Here is an 18,784-nt window from a genome sequence, read left to right as displayed (position 1 = left end):
CTTGAGAGTTATTAGTACATAATAGTATGTAAAGCATGGAGGACTCAATAAGCAATTCTCCTACATTTATACTGAAAGGGGACTTTACGTAAATTAAGAAAATAGCAAAAAAGCGTAATTAAAAATCACATATGTAACCACATTTTAGGAAAGACTGTTAAACATCTCACTTTCTTGATATGCCAAAACTGGGTATCACAGTGATGCTAGTCTGTTGAACTAATACTTATGAAACATCCATAATTGGCATCTTACTTTGCCTTGTGAAGGTAACAACCATGAAAGGTTTTTTGAAAAATGCTGACAAGGGACTTGCTTGGGGGTGGTTCAGTGGCTAAGACCATGCTCCCAATGTGGGGAGCCCAGGTTTGATTCCTGCTCAGCGAACTAGATCCCACATGACGAAACTAAGACTTCACATGCAGCCATGAAGATCGAAGATCCTGCATGCAACAACTAAGACTTGGTGTGGCAAAATAAATAAATATTTTAAAAAATAAATAAAATTCTGACAATACCCAGGCTAGTTCTCACCAAAGAAGAAGCGATATCAATTTAGAAGACTACCACTAGCCTGCATCTTTTCTTAAATAAATGCCATGCGTTTTCACTTTTCATCTTTCAGAAAACAAAAACCAAACATTTTATGCTATCTTAAATGTCAAGAAACAAATATAACCAATGAAAGGAAGTCTAAAAGTGGTATGCACAAAACAGTTCCAATGGGGACAAGAATTTGCCATCTTACTCTGCTTAAAATTATTAAGCATCATTACCAAACCATCAGCTGTTGCATATCACTCTCTTCCCTGCTGCTGCTGCTGCTAAGTCGCTTCAGTCGTGTCCGATTCTGTGAGACCCCATAGACGGCAGCCCATCAGGCTCCGCCGTCCCTGGGATTTTCCAGGCAAGAGTACTGGAGTGGGGTGCCATTGCCTTCTCCGACTCTCTTCCCTAGTTACCCACAAAACACCATTCTATCCCAACTGTACCCCTCCTATGTAAGAGAATTTTGAGAACCAGTATTAATTCATATAATTGGGAGAGGAACCAAAGCAATTTCTATTTCCATTTCCTCCTCACTGCAAAATAAGAAAGCCATAAACCAGTTCGTAGACAGCCCATTTTCGAAAATGCAAAAACAGAAGAGTAGGAAAATCCACTTTTGTTTGAGATAATACATGACCAACAAATCAAGAAGCATGACATTTAATGACACAGCACCGTTCACATCTATTTGTTTTTGGTAACCATGCCTTTCACACCTTTACATTTGAGAAATGTTAAAGCTCACTGGAAAAAATGAATTAGATAAGTACAACACCTATGTTACAAAGCTTTTGTCAGATTTGCTCAAACTAAGCTCTCATAAGTATTTGTACGGCATGAGCTAGACGAAAATATTCCACCATCAAAATAAAAAAAAAGGAGTATTCTTTTTAATTCTTAGCTGGGGAAAGGGTGGAGGGAGCAAGTAGAATTTTTGTGATTTAAAGTTTTCACCTATAAAATGTTAATTTCAAGTTCCTGAAGATTTATCTTAATAACAGCTTATATGAAGGAAATTTTCCAACTTACAACATCTAACAGCATCAATCCAACTACTCTAGTGATGAAATAGCTTGATGGAAAAGACAAAGAAGTAAACAGTGAATGTAAAGTAAGGTCCCTTTACTTTCTCAGGTATTCAGAGTCCTCATCATCAGCTGTCTCCAACCCTTTTGGCATCAGGGACCAGTTTTGTGGAATAGTTTCAGGATGGTTCAAGCACATATTTATTGTGCACTTTATTTCTGTTATTTTTACATTGTGATATATAATGAAATAATTATACAACTCACCATAATGCAGAATCAGTGGGAGCCCTGAGCTGGTTTTCCTGCAGCTAGACAGTCCCATCTCGAGGTGATGGGAGAGCAAATGGGGAGTGGCTGTAAATACAGATGAAGCGTCTCTCATTTGCTTGCCCACCGCTCACCTCCTGCTGTGCGGCCCAGTTCCTAACAGGCCACGGACCAGTACCAGTCCACAGCTTGGGGGTTGGGGACCTCTGCTCACAATGTGACTTTCATCCAGACAGTCCTGGAACTAGCTGAAATAGGAACAATGCTCCCTGCAAGGCCTTAGGGTAAGTGTGGCTCCTTTAATTGGTATATTTACAACTTAAATAGTCTGTTCCGGGGGCTCACTGCTGAGTTGTCATCATTTCATACACATGAAAAGATTTCAATGCCTAATAACAATAATTATTTCATATCTTTAAAAAAATTAACAAACATCTTATAGCCATTAAAAATAAAATGACATTAAATAATAAGAACTACTATTTTAAAGCGTCTTCCCTGGTAGCTCAGCTGTTAAAGAATCCACCTGCAATGCAGGAGACCCCAGTTCTATTCCTGGGTTGGGAAGGTCCCCTGGAGAAGAGATTTCTCAAAAGACAGAAAGTCATTTCTGTCTACCTGTAGGCCAGGATTTTTCAAAATGCTTTTTGAACTTTTTGAATTTCCCTAATGGATGTGATTTACTTTAAAAAAATGATTTCCAGAGGACTAGATATTAATTCTCACCTTTACTGTGATTTACTTTTCAAATGAGTAAAAAAGAAATTTTTTAAAGGGACAGATTTTTTTTCATTTATTAAAAACAGCTGAGCTTTAAAAACATTACTAGCTTCAAAGTGAATGAAGGATGATAAACAGGGACTTCCATGGTGGTCCAGTGGTTAAGAATCCACCTTCCAGCGCAGGGGATGAATGTTCAATCCCTGGTCAGAGAAACAATATTCCCACATGCCTCAGGGCAACTGAGCAATGCTACTAGTGAAGCCCACCTATCTCAATGGAGACCCAACACAGACTAAAAAGAAAAGGATGATAAACAAAAATCTACTTTTATCATCTCTCCGACAACTAACATAGACTTTTAAATAAAACTCACGCTCCCAAGGTTTTCCCTGATATGAGAATTTGGATATTGGACCTATGGACATCCATCCTCTCCAAGTAGCCTCAGGACATTTGGCCACATAGGGCATGGTTTAAACAGTGCACAGTCACACAGATTGAAGGCATAATGATGAAACCATCAAAAACACTTTCCAATGATCCTTGACCCAACAGGAATCTTATCCTTCAATCTCAATCCACCATCCACCTCATCACACCCCGTTTAGATTCTGTGGTCCAGCTTCATGAGCAACCCCTTGCAATATCTCCATCTGCCTGACTATCTGTTGCACTAGTCTGGCAATCCATACAGTTCCAGTCAGGACTTGCCTGGTGGTCCAGTGATTAAGAATCTGCCTTCCAAGGCACGGGACGTGGGTTCTATCCCTGATCCAGGAACTAAGATTCCCAAGTGCTGCAAGGAAACTAAGGCCGCATGCCACAACTATTGAGCTCACGTGCCCTAGAGCCCACGCTCCATAACAAGAGAAGCCCAAGCACCGCAACTAGAGAGTAGCCCCTGCTTGCTGCACCTAGAGAAAGCTCACTCACAGCAATGAAGACCCAGCACAGCCAAAAAGAAAATAAATTCAAAACAAATACAGGTTCAACCTAACTATTTCCCATTGAGCTGCTAAAACTGCTGGAAGGAAAAAAAAACAAACAAACTCACACAACTCTGCTTAATGGTCTTAACTTCCTTAACATAAATCTCAAACTTAACTCTGCTAAATGATTCTTCTACGCTTTCCTCGTGATTTTACTTTTTTATTTTCCAAGATTACAATCTATTTCATACAGGCTTTTTCTCCCCTCAAACTTCCAATATCTTCTTCTTACTCTTAGCTGATCACCTCCCTTTCTGTATCATTCACAGGTGAGAACAACCTCACCCTCTCACCCTCATCCGCCAGATTTACGTGCCCACATATGATGCCTTTCTGGCTGTAAAGGTGGAAAAGCTGTCTCTGTTCCTAAGGCTAAGCCTCCCACTAAATCCCAAGGCTTTGTTCAGTTTCTTCCCTCCTATAATCACACCCTTCTTTTCTCCAGATCATTCTCAGGAGCATACAAGCTTATTTTAACACTGTTCATCTTAAAAACTAAAACTGATCATTTTATGTTCATGATTCCCTTTAACTATATAATCCAATGATATACATATATATGCATGAGGTCTTGTGATCCCATTGACTGTAGCCCACCAGGCTCCTCTGTCCATGAAGATCTCCATGCAAAGAATACTGGGGTGGGTTGCCATTCCATTCTCCAGGAAATCTCCCGACTCAGAGAGATTCTTTATCGTCTGAGACACACACACACACACACACACACACACACACTTGGTGAAGTGAAACAAAACATTATAGCTCTTATAAAGATGACCTATCCTTTACCTGAGTAGCTCTAAGTAAGTGAAAACCAAGTAATTTTCAGGGAATTACTTAGCTGGAGAACATGCTGTTTCATTGACAATGAAACACATAAATGGAACAAAACTGCATAGAGCATGAACAAAATCTAAAACAGAAATGTGAGTGTAATTACTTGGCATTACCAAAGGAGCTTTTCTTTACAAATTCATTGGAAGGGTTAAGAGAGAATGGCCTCTCTCTCAAAGCCACAGATGCCTTGGTGTGTAAATCTTTTGAGAAAGAGGCGGGGTAAGTCACTGAGGTGGTTGGGAATGGTACCCTCTGTTTATTCTGGGTTGATGGGTTCTAGGAAAAAGGAACAACAGTGTTCTCTTAGAAACATCGTGAGTGGGCCTGGGAACTGGACCAGCCTGCCTCCAAGGGATGCCTGGGAGAGAGACAATCCTGAAAAATGCTAACATACATAGTATGGATGCAAAGGAGACTCGAGCCTATAGCACACAAGTTAGAAAAGAAAGAGGCAGAAGGCCACTATGGAACTTCACTGGTGGTCCAGTGGTTAAGATTCTGCCTTCCAATGCAGAGGACATGGGTTTGATCCCTGGTCGGGGAACTAAGATCCCACATGCCAGGGGGCAACTAAGTCCGCATGCTGCAACTAGAGAGTCCGCGTGCTGCAACAAAGATCTAGTGCAGCCGGAAAAAAATTAAAAAAGACCAGTACTGCAGACAAGCAGGTGAAGGGCGAATCCTAGAAACATCCTTATGCCATCTCCTCTGAATTCCAGTTTAGGTAATAATGTTCACTGCCAGGATAAACTCCTTTTGTTAACCAAAGGATCATTAGGGCTTCCCTAGTGGTCTAGTGGCTAAGAACTCATGTGTGCCTGCCAATGCAAGGGATGTGGGTTCGATCCCTGGTTTGATTCTACACTCTGAGAAACAAGTGAGCCCGCGTGCCACAACTACTTAAGCGGCACACGGAGACAAGAGCGCCCATGCTCTGAAACGAGAGGGTACCGCCCACGCAGCACAACCGCAGATTAGCCCCTGCCAGCTGTGACTAGAGAGAGCCCCCTCACAGCAAGGAAGATCCAGCACAGCCCAAAATAAGTAAATAAATCAAGGAATCCTTTAAAAAATAAAAGGATCATTAAAATTTTTCAACAGCATGCAAATTTTATTTAACAAGTTGGGCAATGGACCCATGAGTAATCTAAAAGAAGGTGTTGGATAGGGAGGTGGCAGTAACCCACCCTTGGTACCGATAGTCCCACAACAGTAAACCATCAATGCAACCAATTAGAGAGGATGGGTGACTTCACCAGTGCACACTTTCCCACCTGTGAGCTCAAATAATTCTAGAACTCTGGATCGGAAGAATGAGAACCCCAAATCCTACCCCAGAGAATATAATTCAAAGAACACAAATCTATACCAAAAAAAATGGCATACGGGAAAAAAAACTACAAAAATACTGAAATTGAGTTTAGGAGAGAAGCTAGCAAATTAACAGATTTCTGTGTTTTCTTCATCACCACGCCAAAGTGTACATACACATCCACACCTGTCCATTCACAACCACATGCAGAGCGAAAACTTCTGTCCCATTACTTACTACTGTTTTCCTCCCTCTGCATCAAGAGAATAATTTTCTCTAATCTTATAGACAGATCAGACAAATTGGTGCATTACAGGATCAACTGGCTGCTTGTAATTAGTCTTGTCTGAGAGGTTTAAGAGGATCCATCCATATTGTGCTATAAAGTGCAGATGGTAAAGGGTATGGCGGCTGAGTTGCCATTAACTCTGGGAGCTTGGCGAGAGCCCTGTGTTCTCCCCAGGGTCTCACTGTAAGTTGAAGGGTGAAGAGATGACCTTCCCACTCTCATTTTCAGCTGCTCCCCTAGGGAGCACACACCTCATCTCATCTCAGTTCTATACATCCCCCCAATTTTTCCCAATTTATCCATGATCCCAGCAACTGATGACAGGGGACACAGCTGAACTGTCATAGCCTGCCTGAGTTTTCCTCCCTGAAATCAAAGAGCTAAGCTCCAAACCTGAAAGGGAACAGAAAATCCCAAAGACAAGATTCTACCTTCAAAGAACTTGCAAATCATGGCTCCACAAGTCTGTTACGAGGGAGTAATGGAAGAATGAAGACCAGTTAGAAAACAGCTTCAGTTTCAAACTGCTCATTTCCAGGTGACTTTGGCAGTTTCTTGATAAACGGAAATGAGAATTTCTAGGATTACTTCAAGTTGAGAAGGTGGTACCTGACCAGCACTTTGACTATCACTGGCTTATACCTCCCCCAACTCAAGTTCTGAACAGCCAGTGTCTGGAGCAGGGTGGGGGTCTGGGGATCAAGCTCATGATCAACCCAGGAGGGCAAGGCTCTTTCAAGCAGTCCATGAATAAAAGCACATATAAGCATTGTTATGAACAAACATGATGATCTTAGGCGTCTATCCAAGAAATTAACATAGCAGCAGTACAAGTTTGCAAGCCTTGACAAGACCAGCATACAAACAAGTATCAACATCACCTTTCAAAAAAGTAGGGTCTAAGACACAAAGAGTCCTGAAGCAGCAGAACTACGAAATAAACAACTAATGGGCCACAGCTTGGGAAGAAAAATCCAAGAATTCTTAATAATACTCCCACCCTGCACTCAACCTTTTGTTTGTATTTTCTTCTCCATATTTAGTGGCTCGTCAGCCCAAGAGCTACTGCTTAAGTTTGCAACACTTAATCATTTATAATAAAATTATTTACAACAACTTATGATTAAAATTCCAAAATCACTGCAGATGGTGACTGCAGCCATGAAATTAAAAGAGGCTTACTCCTTGGAAGGAAAGTTATGACCAACCTAGAAAGCATATTAAAAATCAGAGACACTACTTTGCCAACAAAGGTCCGTCTACTCAAGGCTATGGTTTTTCCAGTGGTCATGTATGGATGTGAGAGTTGGACTATGAAGAAAGCTGAGCGCCGAAGAATTGATGCTTTTAAACTGTGATGTTGGAGAAGACTCTTGAGAGTCCCTTGGACTGCAAGGAGAGCCAACCAGTCCATCCTAAAGGAGATCAGTCCTGAATATTCATTGGAAGGACTGATGCTGAAGCTGAAACTCCAATACTTTGGCCACCTGATGAGAAGAACTGACTCACTGGAAAAGACCCTGATGCTGGGGAAGATTGAAGGCAGGAAGAAAAGGGGATGACAGAGGATGAGATGGTTGCATGGCATCACCAACTCAATGGACATGAGTTTGGGTAAACTCCGGGAGTTGGTGATGGACAGGGAAGCCTGACATGCTGCAGTCCATGGGGTTGCAAAGAGTCGGACATGACAAGTGACTGAACTGAACTGATGATTAAAATTATTATTCCTCCTTTAGTTTTTTAGAAACACTTTTGTTCATAACTCTAACATTAACTATGACACATGAGCTCTGGAACTTGAAGAAGAAATATAACAAACACCTTAAGTGAGTCTTACTCACACATGCGTGCGCGCGCGCGCGCACACACACACACACACACACATACCCCAAAAGAAGACCCCGCCATTTGGCAATCTTAATGCCACACAAATTTTTCTTCCAGAGAAACAGATTCAGTCAATAATTTTTTCCTCCCTAGCACAGCTGGTTTTTACATGGCATTATAAAGCAGATGGAATGCTAATAACCAAAAGCCAGAGGGTTGATTGGGCTGTTTGCAATCTGCACTTCTCAAATAAAGAACTATTCCTGAAAAGTAAAGGTCATTTAAAATGAATTGTATTCAATAAAGAGCTTCGGTAGGAACACCAGGGCTAGCTATTATTGACTATCACAAGATTCTTCTGGCAAAGCAGAAATGCAGCCCTGTCAGGGATCTCTCCTGGCATGGAGAGTTCAGATGGACTCAGCTGAACTCTTGTTCATCTGACTTGGTGAACAGCACACACGAAATGTCCAGTGTGTGTGTGTAGAAATGGAATGCATGTATGGGTTAATCCATTAATCCTATGTTCACTAAGATGCTTCTGGGTCAGGAGAAGGCCGGGCTCAAGAGGCAACAAAGGTCTGAACCCAGGTTCACGTCCCCACAAACGAAAGAGGGAAGGCTCACTTGTAAGGCATATCTCTCTCTGAAGCATCTAAAAAAGCTGTTTTATCCAGTCACGAGTGGCTGGTCTGTAGTGTGGCCCCTTCATTCTGAGCCTCCCTTCTATCTCTGCTTCGCTCAAAGCAAAGCGAAGATGAGTGTCCACTATCTTCCAGATTCTCACCTGAGCAGCAGGAGAAGCAGGACCCAGGGCAGAGCTGATGCTTCTTGGAGGTGGGACAGACATCCACCCACCTTGCTTGCTTTGAAGGACAGTTGCCCAGATGTGACTGAAAGACCCTTCTGGCCCACATGCACAAATTACTCCAAATGCTTGAGGTTCTGTTCACTCGAATAACCCCTTGGCCACACCAGGGTCGTCTTCTTCACTGGGGCCTCCTTGCCCCTCACATTGCCATTCTCTCCTCCTGGTGCCTGGAGGCCCTTCCCATCACTGAGCAGCGTGAGCTCCTCACTGCTGGCTGTGCCATGTGAGTCTCAGAACTCCAGAGACCATACACACCTTAGCCCAGCATCACTGCAGCCCCTGCTGCAGACACGCTGGGACTGAGTTTCTGTGTGTCACCCACTCCTCTATTGTTTTTGGTTTTGTTTGTTCAATGGTGGGAAAATAAACATGATATAAAATTACAGTCCTCACCATTTTTCAGTGCATGGTTCAGTGGCATTCAGCACATTCACATGGCTACGCAACTGTCACCACCATCCATCTCCAGAGGGCTTTCCAGGTTTCGGAAACTCCCTGTACTCACTCACTCATGATAATCACTGATCATTCTACTTTCTGCCTCTAAGCATTTCTCTACTCTAGGTACCTCATAGAAGTGGAATCCTATCTGTCCTTCCGTGACTGAGTTAGTTCACTTAGCATAATGTCCTGAAGATTCATCCATGTTGTAGCATGTAACAGGATTTCATTCCTTTTTAAGGCTGAATAATATTCCATTGGGCTTCCCGGGTGGCGCAAATGGTAGAGAGCCTGCCTGCCAATGCAGGAGATATAAGAGACCTGCGGTTCAATCCCTGGGTCAGGAAGATCCCCTGGAGGAGGGCATGAATCCCATGGACAGAGGAGCCTGGCAGGCTATAGTCCAGGGGTCACAAAGAGTCGGACATGACTGAAGCGACTTAGCACGCATGCATGCAATATTCCATTATGTGTGCACACCCCATTTTATATCTATTCTTCCACTGGTAGACGATATGGGCTGTTTGGCTGTCATAAATAATCCTCCTGTGAACTTGGGTGCACAAATGTCTTTGAGTCCCAGTTTTCAATTCTATTGAGTATATACATACCATGAAGTTGAATTGTTGGGTCTTATATATAATTCTATTTGTTCATATATAATTTATTCATATATTTATTCATATATAATTCTATTTGTAACTTTTTTTTTGAAGAACTACTGCACTATTTTCATAGCAGCTGCATCATTTCTTCTGTAGTTTTTAAGATGTTCCTGGGTGTCTGTGATGGGAATGAGAAGGTGGAGAACCAGTGGTGGGCGCCTCAGAGCCACCTCCATCCCACTAGATCAATGAATGGCAACTGCTACTGAAAGCTGTCTTGTTTTTACACAGTAAAAAAAAAAAAGCAGTTGTTTTTTCTCAATCAGTTCTGGTTATTCTGATAAATGGTAAGGTGCTGTGATGCTCTGAAAACAGCCCAAATTGGTACTTACAGTTTAATACGGGCCTCCTCCTGAAGATAATACTTCAACCAGAAAGGAATGAAAAGTGTAAACCCGGATTAAGAGAATTTTAAAATGAACTTTACTTTTGAGTCACACTTCAAAAACACTGCAGCCACACTAAGATATAAATCTTAATTGTTCACACTGGACTGAGGAGAGAGCAATCAGCAGCAAGCTTACAATTTATATCTGTGATTAGCCATTCTAGGTCTGATCTACAGATTTGGGGTAGATGGGTACCAATTTATTTTTCCTCTATGGAGCTCCATGCATGAAGTGTAATTACTAATTTCTTTGCATTTTCTGTGGTGGGGAATTAAAATCATAACCTTCTTGGAGAACTGGAAAGGGATGCTTTTTTATCCTTTAGTTTTTCCTCAAAATAAAAATAGATGTCAAACTGAGTTTCATCTTATATGCAAAATAACCCCAACGGTTCCAGCCACGTGACTCTTGGCATCATTGCTTTTACCTGATGAAACCACCAGTGTCAAGATAATAGTAATTTCAAAAAAATCGAGAGCTTTATTATATGCTTAATTATATCACCTTTCCATTGTGTCACATTGTTGTTTCATTATTATGGGTTTTAGTTAGTGCATAGAAAAATTTCCCTGAATGAACACTTCACAAAGCTAGACACCTGAATTTTCTTAGGGGCAAATTAATTTCAACAAATACCAAGAGATTTAAAGTGCTTTGGCAAAGCCTGGTGGCTTTAATGCTGTCTTGAGAAAACTATGGCTTTGATTTAAAGCAGAGCCCCACATCATCCATTCAAGCCTCTTTGCTGGGGTCTAGTCCAAGTGCAGTGTTAAGGCTCACCCTGGTGTTCCTTGCAGCTCAACTCACTTGTACAGTTCGCTCGTCCTCTCCAGGCTCCGCTCCACCCCTGTCACCTTCCACCTCCTGCTCTAGTTTGAGTGTCCTCAGCTTCTAACTGCAACTTCCTTGTTTGGACTTCTGTGAATCTGCTTCACCTCCCTAATTCTACTGAACATTTCATGAAGAAAAGCAAACTTGGCAATAGTTTTTTCTGTTACATCCTTATTTTACTGTCTCCTCCCACCTATTCCTGTCCACGTCCTCCTACCCCCAAAACACACTCACTCCCATACTCACACACACACACACCGCAAGGCTGAAGCTGAACAGAAGAAGAAAAAATAAAAAATAAGAAGATCAGGTGTGCCGAGTAACAAGGGAGCTAGAAAGCATTTTTTTCACAGTTGCAAATGTATCTTCTTTCATTATACAATGAAGACACAGACACGTAAAAAAAAGTTGGAAAAGAGAGAAAGGGTGAACATGTTACTCTAGCTCCACCATCCTAACTCCCCTGACCATGTAGGAAGCAGAGAATATTTCCTCCTGCCTTCTGTCCTAGGCCTGAACTTGTTTCTTCGCTGGGATCATATTTTCCTTGCTCTATGCAGAGTGCATTAGTTTTTTCCTGTGTCTCCAGTCTCCGTCAGACTTGCCTCCCAAAAGCTCCTCTGCTGCTGCCTCTTCCTCGCAGCTGTTCTCTGGGGCTCATCTCTGCTCTTGGTCTGAGCTCATCTCATCCCTGTGGTTCCTGTACACCGGTACGCATAGTTCCCAAGGTGAGCACACGGCTGCCCTGACGTCACAGCTAGTGCACAGATGTGCTGAGGGATGCGTTACATTTCCGAGGGAAACACAGCTATATTTGACACCCGTTGGACACCATACAAAATACCAGCTTGAGGTAGCTTCCTGTTTCGACATGAAATCACCTACAGTCCTTTGGATGATATCATCTTTGTGAAGCAGGGTTCTGAGAAGCGGTGATAAAAAGCAAGTTCAAGGTGGAACAGGAAATGTTGTCCCATCTGTTTCTAAGGCGTGAGAAGCTGTGCGGTGCCCAAGGAAGCATGTAATCCCAGTGGTTAGTGTTCTCCAGAAAAACAGAACCAGGACATGTGTGTGTACACAGAGAGAGACTGATTTTAGGAACTGGCTCATGCCACTGTGGGGGCTGGCAAGTCCCAAATCTGCAAGGCAGGCCGGCAGGTTGGGGACTTATGGAATAGCTGGTGACACAGCTGAGTCTGAGGACAGGCTGGAAGCAGGATTCCTTCCTCCCTGAGAGACCTTGGCTATTATCTCTTAAGGTCTCAGGAAGATTGCATGAGGCCCATCCACATTATGGAGCATAATCTGCTTCTCTCAAGGTCTACTGATTCAGGTGTTAATCTCATCTAAAAAATACCTTCAGAGCAACATCCAGACTGGTGTATGACCAAACACACAGGCTTCCCAGGTGGCGCAGTAGTAAAGAATCCGCCTACCAGTGTAGGAGACACAAGATACCTGGGTCGGGAAGATTCCCTGAAGTAGGAAATGGCAACTCACTCCAGTATTCTTGCCTGGGAAATCGCATGGAGAGAAGAGCCTGGTGAGCTACAGTCTATGGGGTCTCAAAGAGTCAGACATGACTCAGTGGCTGAGCACAGCACACACAGGGATACTATGTCATGCCAAGTTAGCACATAAAATTAACTATCGCTTAAGACTGAAAAAGATAGGGACTTCCCTGGTGGTCCAGTGTTTAAGAATCCATGCTCCCAATGCAGGGGACATGGGTTCGATCCCTGGTCCAAGAAGATTCCACATGCCATGGAGCAATTAAGCCCGTGAGCCACAACTACTGAAGCCCAGGCACCCTAGAGCCTGTGCTCCACAACAAGAGAAGCCACGGCAATGAGAAGCCCGCTCACCACAATGAAGAGTAGCCTCCATTCGCCACAACTAGAGAAAGTCTGCACACAGCGACAGAGACCCAGCACAGCCATAAATAAACTTTTTTAAAAAAGAAAAAGATACCTATATATTTCAATGTGTACAATTGCATTTTCAATACAGCCACTAAATGGTTAGGACATAAATTCTCATTAGGTTGTATGAACTTTATTGCTGAAATGAACAGAAACTGTCAGGTATTTCTTTTGGCCTATGGGCACTGAGGGCGCTGTGAATGGAAAAAAAGCTTAAGAATACACCTACACATTGATGGCTGCAGCCCAGTATTCCCCAAATCCAGACAGACATATTCGAAATGCCCGTCAATATACATATGTTCTAAATACATTTCAATATACATGTAGGTTCTAAATGCACATCAACACACATGCATATTCCAAAGCGAAGAACTCCCACAGTTACCTCACTTCAAATGTTCCAAAACTCAATTTCTTATTCCCTCCACCATGTCTACTATCAGTCTGACTTCCAGAAATGGATTTTTTAATCCTCACCACTCCTCCTCTCCATTAACCATCCCAATCCACCCACAGCATGGTATGTTCTTGAAGCATAATACAATGATTTTCACCTAGGTCACATTTTATGATAAAAATAAAGTTAAATACAGATTAAAGCCCTTATCACAAATTATGGGTTTATAACTTCTATGGGTAGAATGTTTATTTTTCACTTCTTCCACATCTTCATATTTAGAAAAAGCAGTCAAGATAGCTTAGGAAAAGTACCTAGCCTGGTGATAAATGAAGATTTCTTTTTAAGGGAAATTCTCCTTGATTTATATAATGACAACACTTGGCCTCTAGTGAAACATTTCAGAGGCAGAAATTTCATTAAAGTGAGTCTTTATATGATGTTGATGCTGTTCAGTCGCTCAGTCGTGTCTGACTCTTTGCAACCCCGTGGACTGCAGCACACCAGGTTTCCCTGTCCTTCACTATCTCCCAGAGCTTGCTCAAACTCATGTCCTTTGAGTCTGTGATGCCATCCAACCATCTCATCCTCTGTCGTCCCCTTCTCCTCCTGCCCTCAATCTTTTCCAGCATCAGGGTCTTAAAAGCCATTTCATAATAATAAACTTGAGTCCCCTCACCAAACCTCACCTCTGTTCTAGTGTAGAGTCCAGCCTCACCCAAATGGCTGATGTGTGGTTGGCTTAAAAGACAAGTATGACGTTTGACTTTATAAAGCAAAAACCAAAGGGAGAAAATGTTCAGAAAACCAAAATCAAACATTCAATTTGTCTATTTTTCCCCTGAGAGCCTAAGCATCGCTGAGTGAAAGATAGTCAACTATCACTGTACAAAAAACTTTGATTGAAAACTTTTTCACTTATTTCTCATAGTTAGAGCAGGAACTACTAGAAGTTATTTCCTCTATTATTTCATTTTTGTTGGCAATATTTGCTCTATTGAATAAAGATGTGTTCCATCATGCATAATAATATTTATGGAACTGCACTCCTGAGATACCAAGGCAATGTGATTTTTCTCTTTTAAGAAGGGGGACTTCTTATTCATTGAAGGCAGTAGGTTTGCTATTTAAAAGAAGCCAACCCATTCAAATGGGGCTTCTGCTATCACCAGCCCTCAACATACCTAAAGACGCACGCAGTGCTATAAAAAATTCAGTACTCTAGTGGAAACAAACATTAAAAGGCTAAAAATAAACAATAAACTGGGGAAAGTCCATAAAATATTTGGTGAATGCTAAAAACTAGGAAGTATTACCATTTGATTGGATTTATCTAATAGAAAAAGAAGTCCACACTACAAGATTTACAATGAAGGCAGCAAAAAACAAGTGAACTCAACATTGGGGTTTTGGGGATAAGCAAGAAATCTGATATAAAAACATACTTGACAAAAGAACAGCACAGTGAAATATATTTATATTTCTCTGTGCAAGTATGTTCTCAGTTTATTCTCCTTGGCCAATGTATACATTTTTGGGCAATGAACTAGGGAAAAAAATCTATAGGCTGACTTATACACTGCAGTATTTTTGGTATATGAATTTCTCCACCCAGTCAACGTTTATAATAATTTATAATTGCAGCGTTTTCTAGACTACACAATCTCACCAGCCCCCCAGACACTCAGAATAAACATAACCTGATTTTTCCAACACTACTGCTAAAAATAAAAGGACCACACAGTGAGTATCTCTCACTGTCACAAGAACCATTGGAACAAGCTGTTTTCTTTAAATTCATTTCATTCCAAGCCTTTGGAAAATTAGCAATTCTCCATAGACGATCACAAAATACTGGAGCCAGAAGGGATACGTGGGCATCTAGTCACTGGCTGGGAAACATACTACTTCTTAAAAATTTACAATGTTGTGTTAAGTTTCAGGTGTACAGGAAAGTGATTCAGGTATACATACATATACAGAAAATTTTTTCAGATTCTTTTCTATTATAGGTTTATTACAAGATACTGAAAATAGTTCTCTGTGCTGTACAGTAGATCTCTGTTGTTTATCTATTTTATATACGGTAGTGTATATTTGTTAATCCTAAACTCTCAGTTTATGCCTCCCTCCCCTTGCCCCTTTGATAACCATAATTTGTCTTCAATATCTGAGTCTATGTTTATTTTATAAAACAGACATAGAATCACAGATCTATCATTATATCTTTTTTTTTTAAAGATTTCACATATAAGTGATATCATGATATGTGTCTGACTTATTTCACTTAGTAAGATCATCTCTAGGTCCATTTATGTTGCTACAAATGTACTATCTTTTAAAAAATATGAGCTGTAAAATGTTCCTCTTGGCAGGTAAAAGTGATGACACTTTGGCTGGAAAAGGGGGTGGGAGGCTGGAGGTGGGGACAGGGGGGTACCCCGTCTTTCTCAGCCCACCCTCTGCCCCAGTCTGCAAAAACACAGAAGACACTGAAGGGGAGTGAGATGCATTCTGAAGCCATTTTGGAGGCATTTTCTAGAAAGAGAATGTCAAGAGTTGACAGTCAGCCAGACACGAACACAAGGTTACTGGAATAAGTCCACTCTGTACTATAAAAGAAGTTCAAGAACATTCAGAATTTCAACAGCTTAATACTTTGAAGTGTAATGCTAAAGTTTACGGTCAAATCCACTATCTCACACAGGGTGACAACTCAACCTGGTCTACCCAGGGCTTTCCCAGTATGAAAACTGGAAGTCGCATATCCCGGGAACTCCATCTTTGCCAGCAAAGGTGGACAGGGACAGTTACTTACTCTACCCTCCACATAATACTATATAAAATCACTCCCGCTTGCAACTGGCCTCATTCTGAAGTGACTCAAACCACAGCCATCCAGGAACGGATGAATAGCCCAGATTGAACGCTTTGGGCACCTGATGCAAAGAACTGACTCGTTGGAAAAGACCCTGATGCTGGGAAAGACTGAAGGCAGGAGGAGAAGGGGGCGACAGAGGATGAGATGGTTGGATGGCATCACTGACACGATGGACATGAGTTTGAGTATGCTCTGGGAGTTGGTGATGGACAGAGAAGCCTGGCGAGCTGCAGTCCATGGGGTTGAAAAGAATCGGACACGAGTGAGCGACTGAACTGAACTGAGGAATACCTATTGGAGTGGACACATTACCTAAAGAAGATGAAAGAAACCTGGTATTTCCTACATCATAAGGATGTCTACTGAACATATGAAAAGCACTAGACTGGGTTCCATCTTACCTTTTAGGTAGAGAGGGATACCCAAAGTGTTTTAAAGAGAGCACTTTCAGCTTAGTAAACAACTATCTTCTATACTACTGTCATTATATCTGATCTCTTTTTGATAAGTTCCTTTTATCTACTACTATATAATATCAAGAAAAACAGTTTCCATTTAAATGATCAAAGGTTAAAATCATCACCAATAATAAAATGGATGATGCATAATCTGATACCGTTTCACTGTTCATGTTTTTCAAATACTTAACTCCCATTCTGGCAACAGACACAATGACAATTGTTTCCATCAGTGGATAGCTCATCTGAAAACATATGAATACTTAGAGCCCAGGGGCAAGAGATCTGGCTGATGTGCTGAGCCAAGGTGGGATGGGAATAAGTCTGACCCCTGTGAAAACAGAAGTGCTGTTTTCATGATTCACCAAAGCCGCACCTCCTTCCTTTCAAATACTCTCCAGCACTCAGGATCAACTCTCCAGGGATTAGGTGGAGAAGCATGTAGTTTGCCCTGTGTTTCTATCTCCTCTCACTACAGGATTTCCACTTTTGAAGCAGAAGATCTGATAAAGAGAAGAATTCCTTTTTGTCCTGCAGTCCTATGAAAATCTTGGGCTCATTTTCACCTTTGAAAAACACTTACTCTCTGTCTCAAAATTGGTTCTCCCTTTCTTTAGGAGCAGCACTGATTTTTTGCAGTTATCTTTAATATCAGAAGCTGAGGCAGGAGTTGCTGGTGCTCCTAACTGCTTAGTACCACCTCCTCCTCTTTTCTGTAAGTTTCCTGTACATTACCAACAAAGGTCCGCCTAGTCAAAGCTACGGTTTTTCCAGTAGTCATGTACGGATATGAGAGTTGGACTATAAAGAAAGCTGAGCAGTGAAGAATCGATGCTTTTGAACCGTGGTGTTGGAGAAGACTCTTGAAAGTCCCTTGGACTGCAAGGAGATCCAACCAGTCCATCCTAAAGGAAATCAGTCCTGAATATTCATTGGAAGGACTGATGCTGAAGCTGAAACTCCAATACTTTGGCCACCTGATCGAAGAACCGACTCACTGAAAAGACCCTGATGCTGGGAAAGATTGAAGGAGGGAGGAGAAGGGGACGACGAGGATGAGATGGTTGGATGGCATCATCAACGCGATGGATATGAGTTTGAGTAGGCTTTGGGGATTGGTGATGGACAGGGAGGCCTGGCATGCTGCCGTCCATTGGGTTGCAAAGAGTCAAACACAACTGAGTGACTGAACTGAACTGTACATCGCGTCCCTCCCTGCACCTCCAATCTTTTTCCACATCCTCTCCTTTCTCTACATCAGCCTTTCAGAGATGCCTCTGGGAATTACTGGGTCCCACAAAGGAAACTTCCTGCTAATGCAGGAGATGTAAGAGACATGGGTTTGATCCCTGGGTTGGAAAGATACTCTGGAAGAGGGCATGGCAACCCACTCCAGTATCCTTGCCTGGAGAATCCCATGGACAGATGATCCTAGCAGGCTATAACCCACGAGGTCACAAAGAGTTGGACATGGCTGAAGCGACTTAGCAAGCACCCAAGCACAAAAGACCCTTGATGCTAGAGAAGGTCAGCACCAAGGCTGGATGAAGAACCACTCAAAAGACCCATGTGGGTGGGTTTTTGAGTAAACAATGAGTTCATTTTGTAGACAGCAGGTGGGATCAAATACCACATCTGAATCTCCATCGACAGTCAAGGGAGAGAAGTGGAACTGGAGGAGGGTTTCTCCCACACACGCCTGTACTTATAACGCATGTGCAAGTGCCACCCTGGACAGATGACACGACTTTGCTGAGGGGTTATCCCTCTACAGAATGTCCCTAGGCTGCCCCTTAACATCACTCATGAGTCTTCACCTTGTGATCAAGATGCTTACATTCAAATGTTAGTCCTCTGCAGATGCATGCAATGGGTTCATTTTATAATACGTAAACAGAACTAGAGGAGGGGTTGCATAGGCTTAGCAAGGCAATAAGGATTTATTTTTTAAATGAAAGAATGGAATAACGGGTGTTTTTGAAGCTCTCTTGCTGAAGAGTGTCTTTCAGAAGCGAGTAAGGTTGGGCCCATCACTCATAAGGACACCCACCAAAACTGTTTGTTGGTCTATAAAGCAACACTTGACTCCAATATCAGGGTCT

At 42.1% G+C, this 18,784-nt stretch overlaps 1 protein-coding gene and 1 long non-coding RNA gene across 2 annotated transcripts in view; both read right to left on the bottom strand.

Moving 5' to 3' along the window:
- The window catches only part of KIAA1217 (KIAA1217 ortholog), a 357,946-nt gene that overhangs the window by 223,720 nt on the left and 115,442 nt on the right, over positions 1-18,784 (bottom strand).
- LOC145532213 (uncharacterized) lies at positions 14,931-18,114 on the bottom strand. Its single transcript, XR_014073092.1, has 2 exons — positions 17,690-18,114; positions 14,931-16,315 (listed from the first exon to the last, which is right to left on the bottom strand). It is a non-coding gene; the product is annotated as an uncharacterized LOC145532213 (long non-coding RNA).

The sequence above is a fragment of the Giraffa tippelskirchi genome, chromosome 13 (assembly GCF_054371585.1).
Source record: "Giraffa tippelskirchi isolate mGirTip1 chromosome 13, T2T-mGirTip1v1.2.pri, whole genome shotgun sequence".
Classification (NCBI taxonomy): Eukaryota; Metazoa; Chordata; class Mammalia; order Artiodactyla; family Giraffidae; genus Giraffa; species Giraffa tippelskirchi.
The sequence above is the reverse complement of the archived record's forward strand: the minus strand, read 5'-3'. Positions and strand labels throughout refer to the sequence as shown.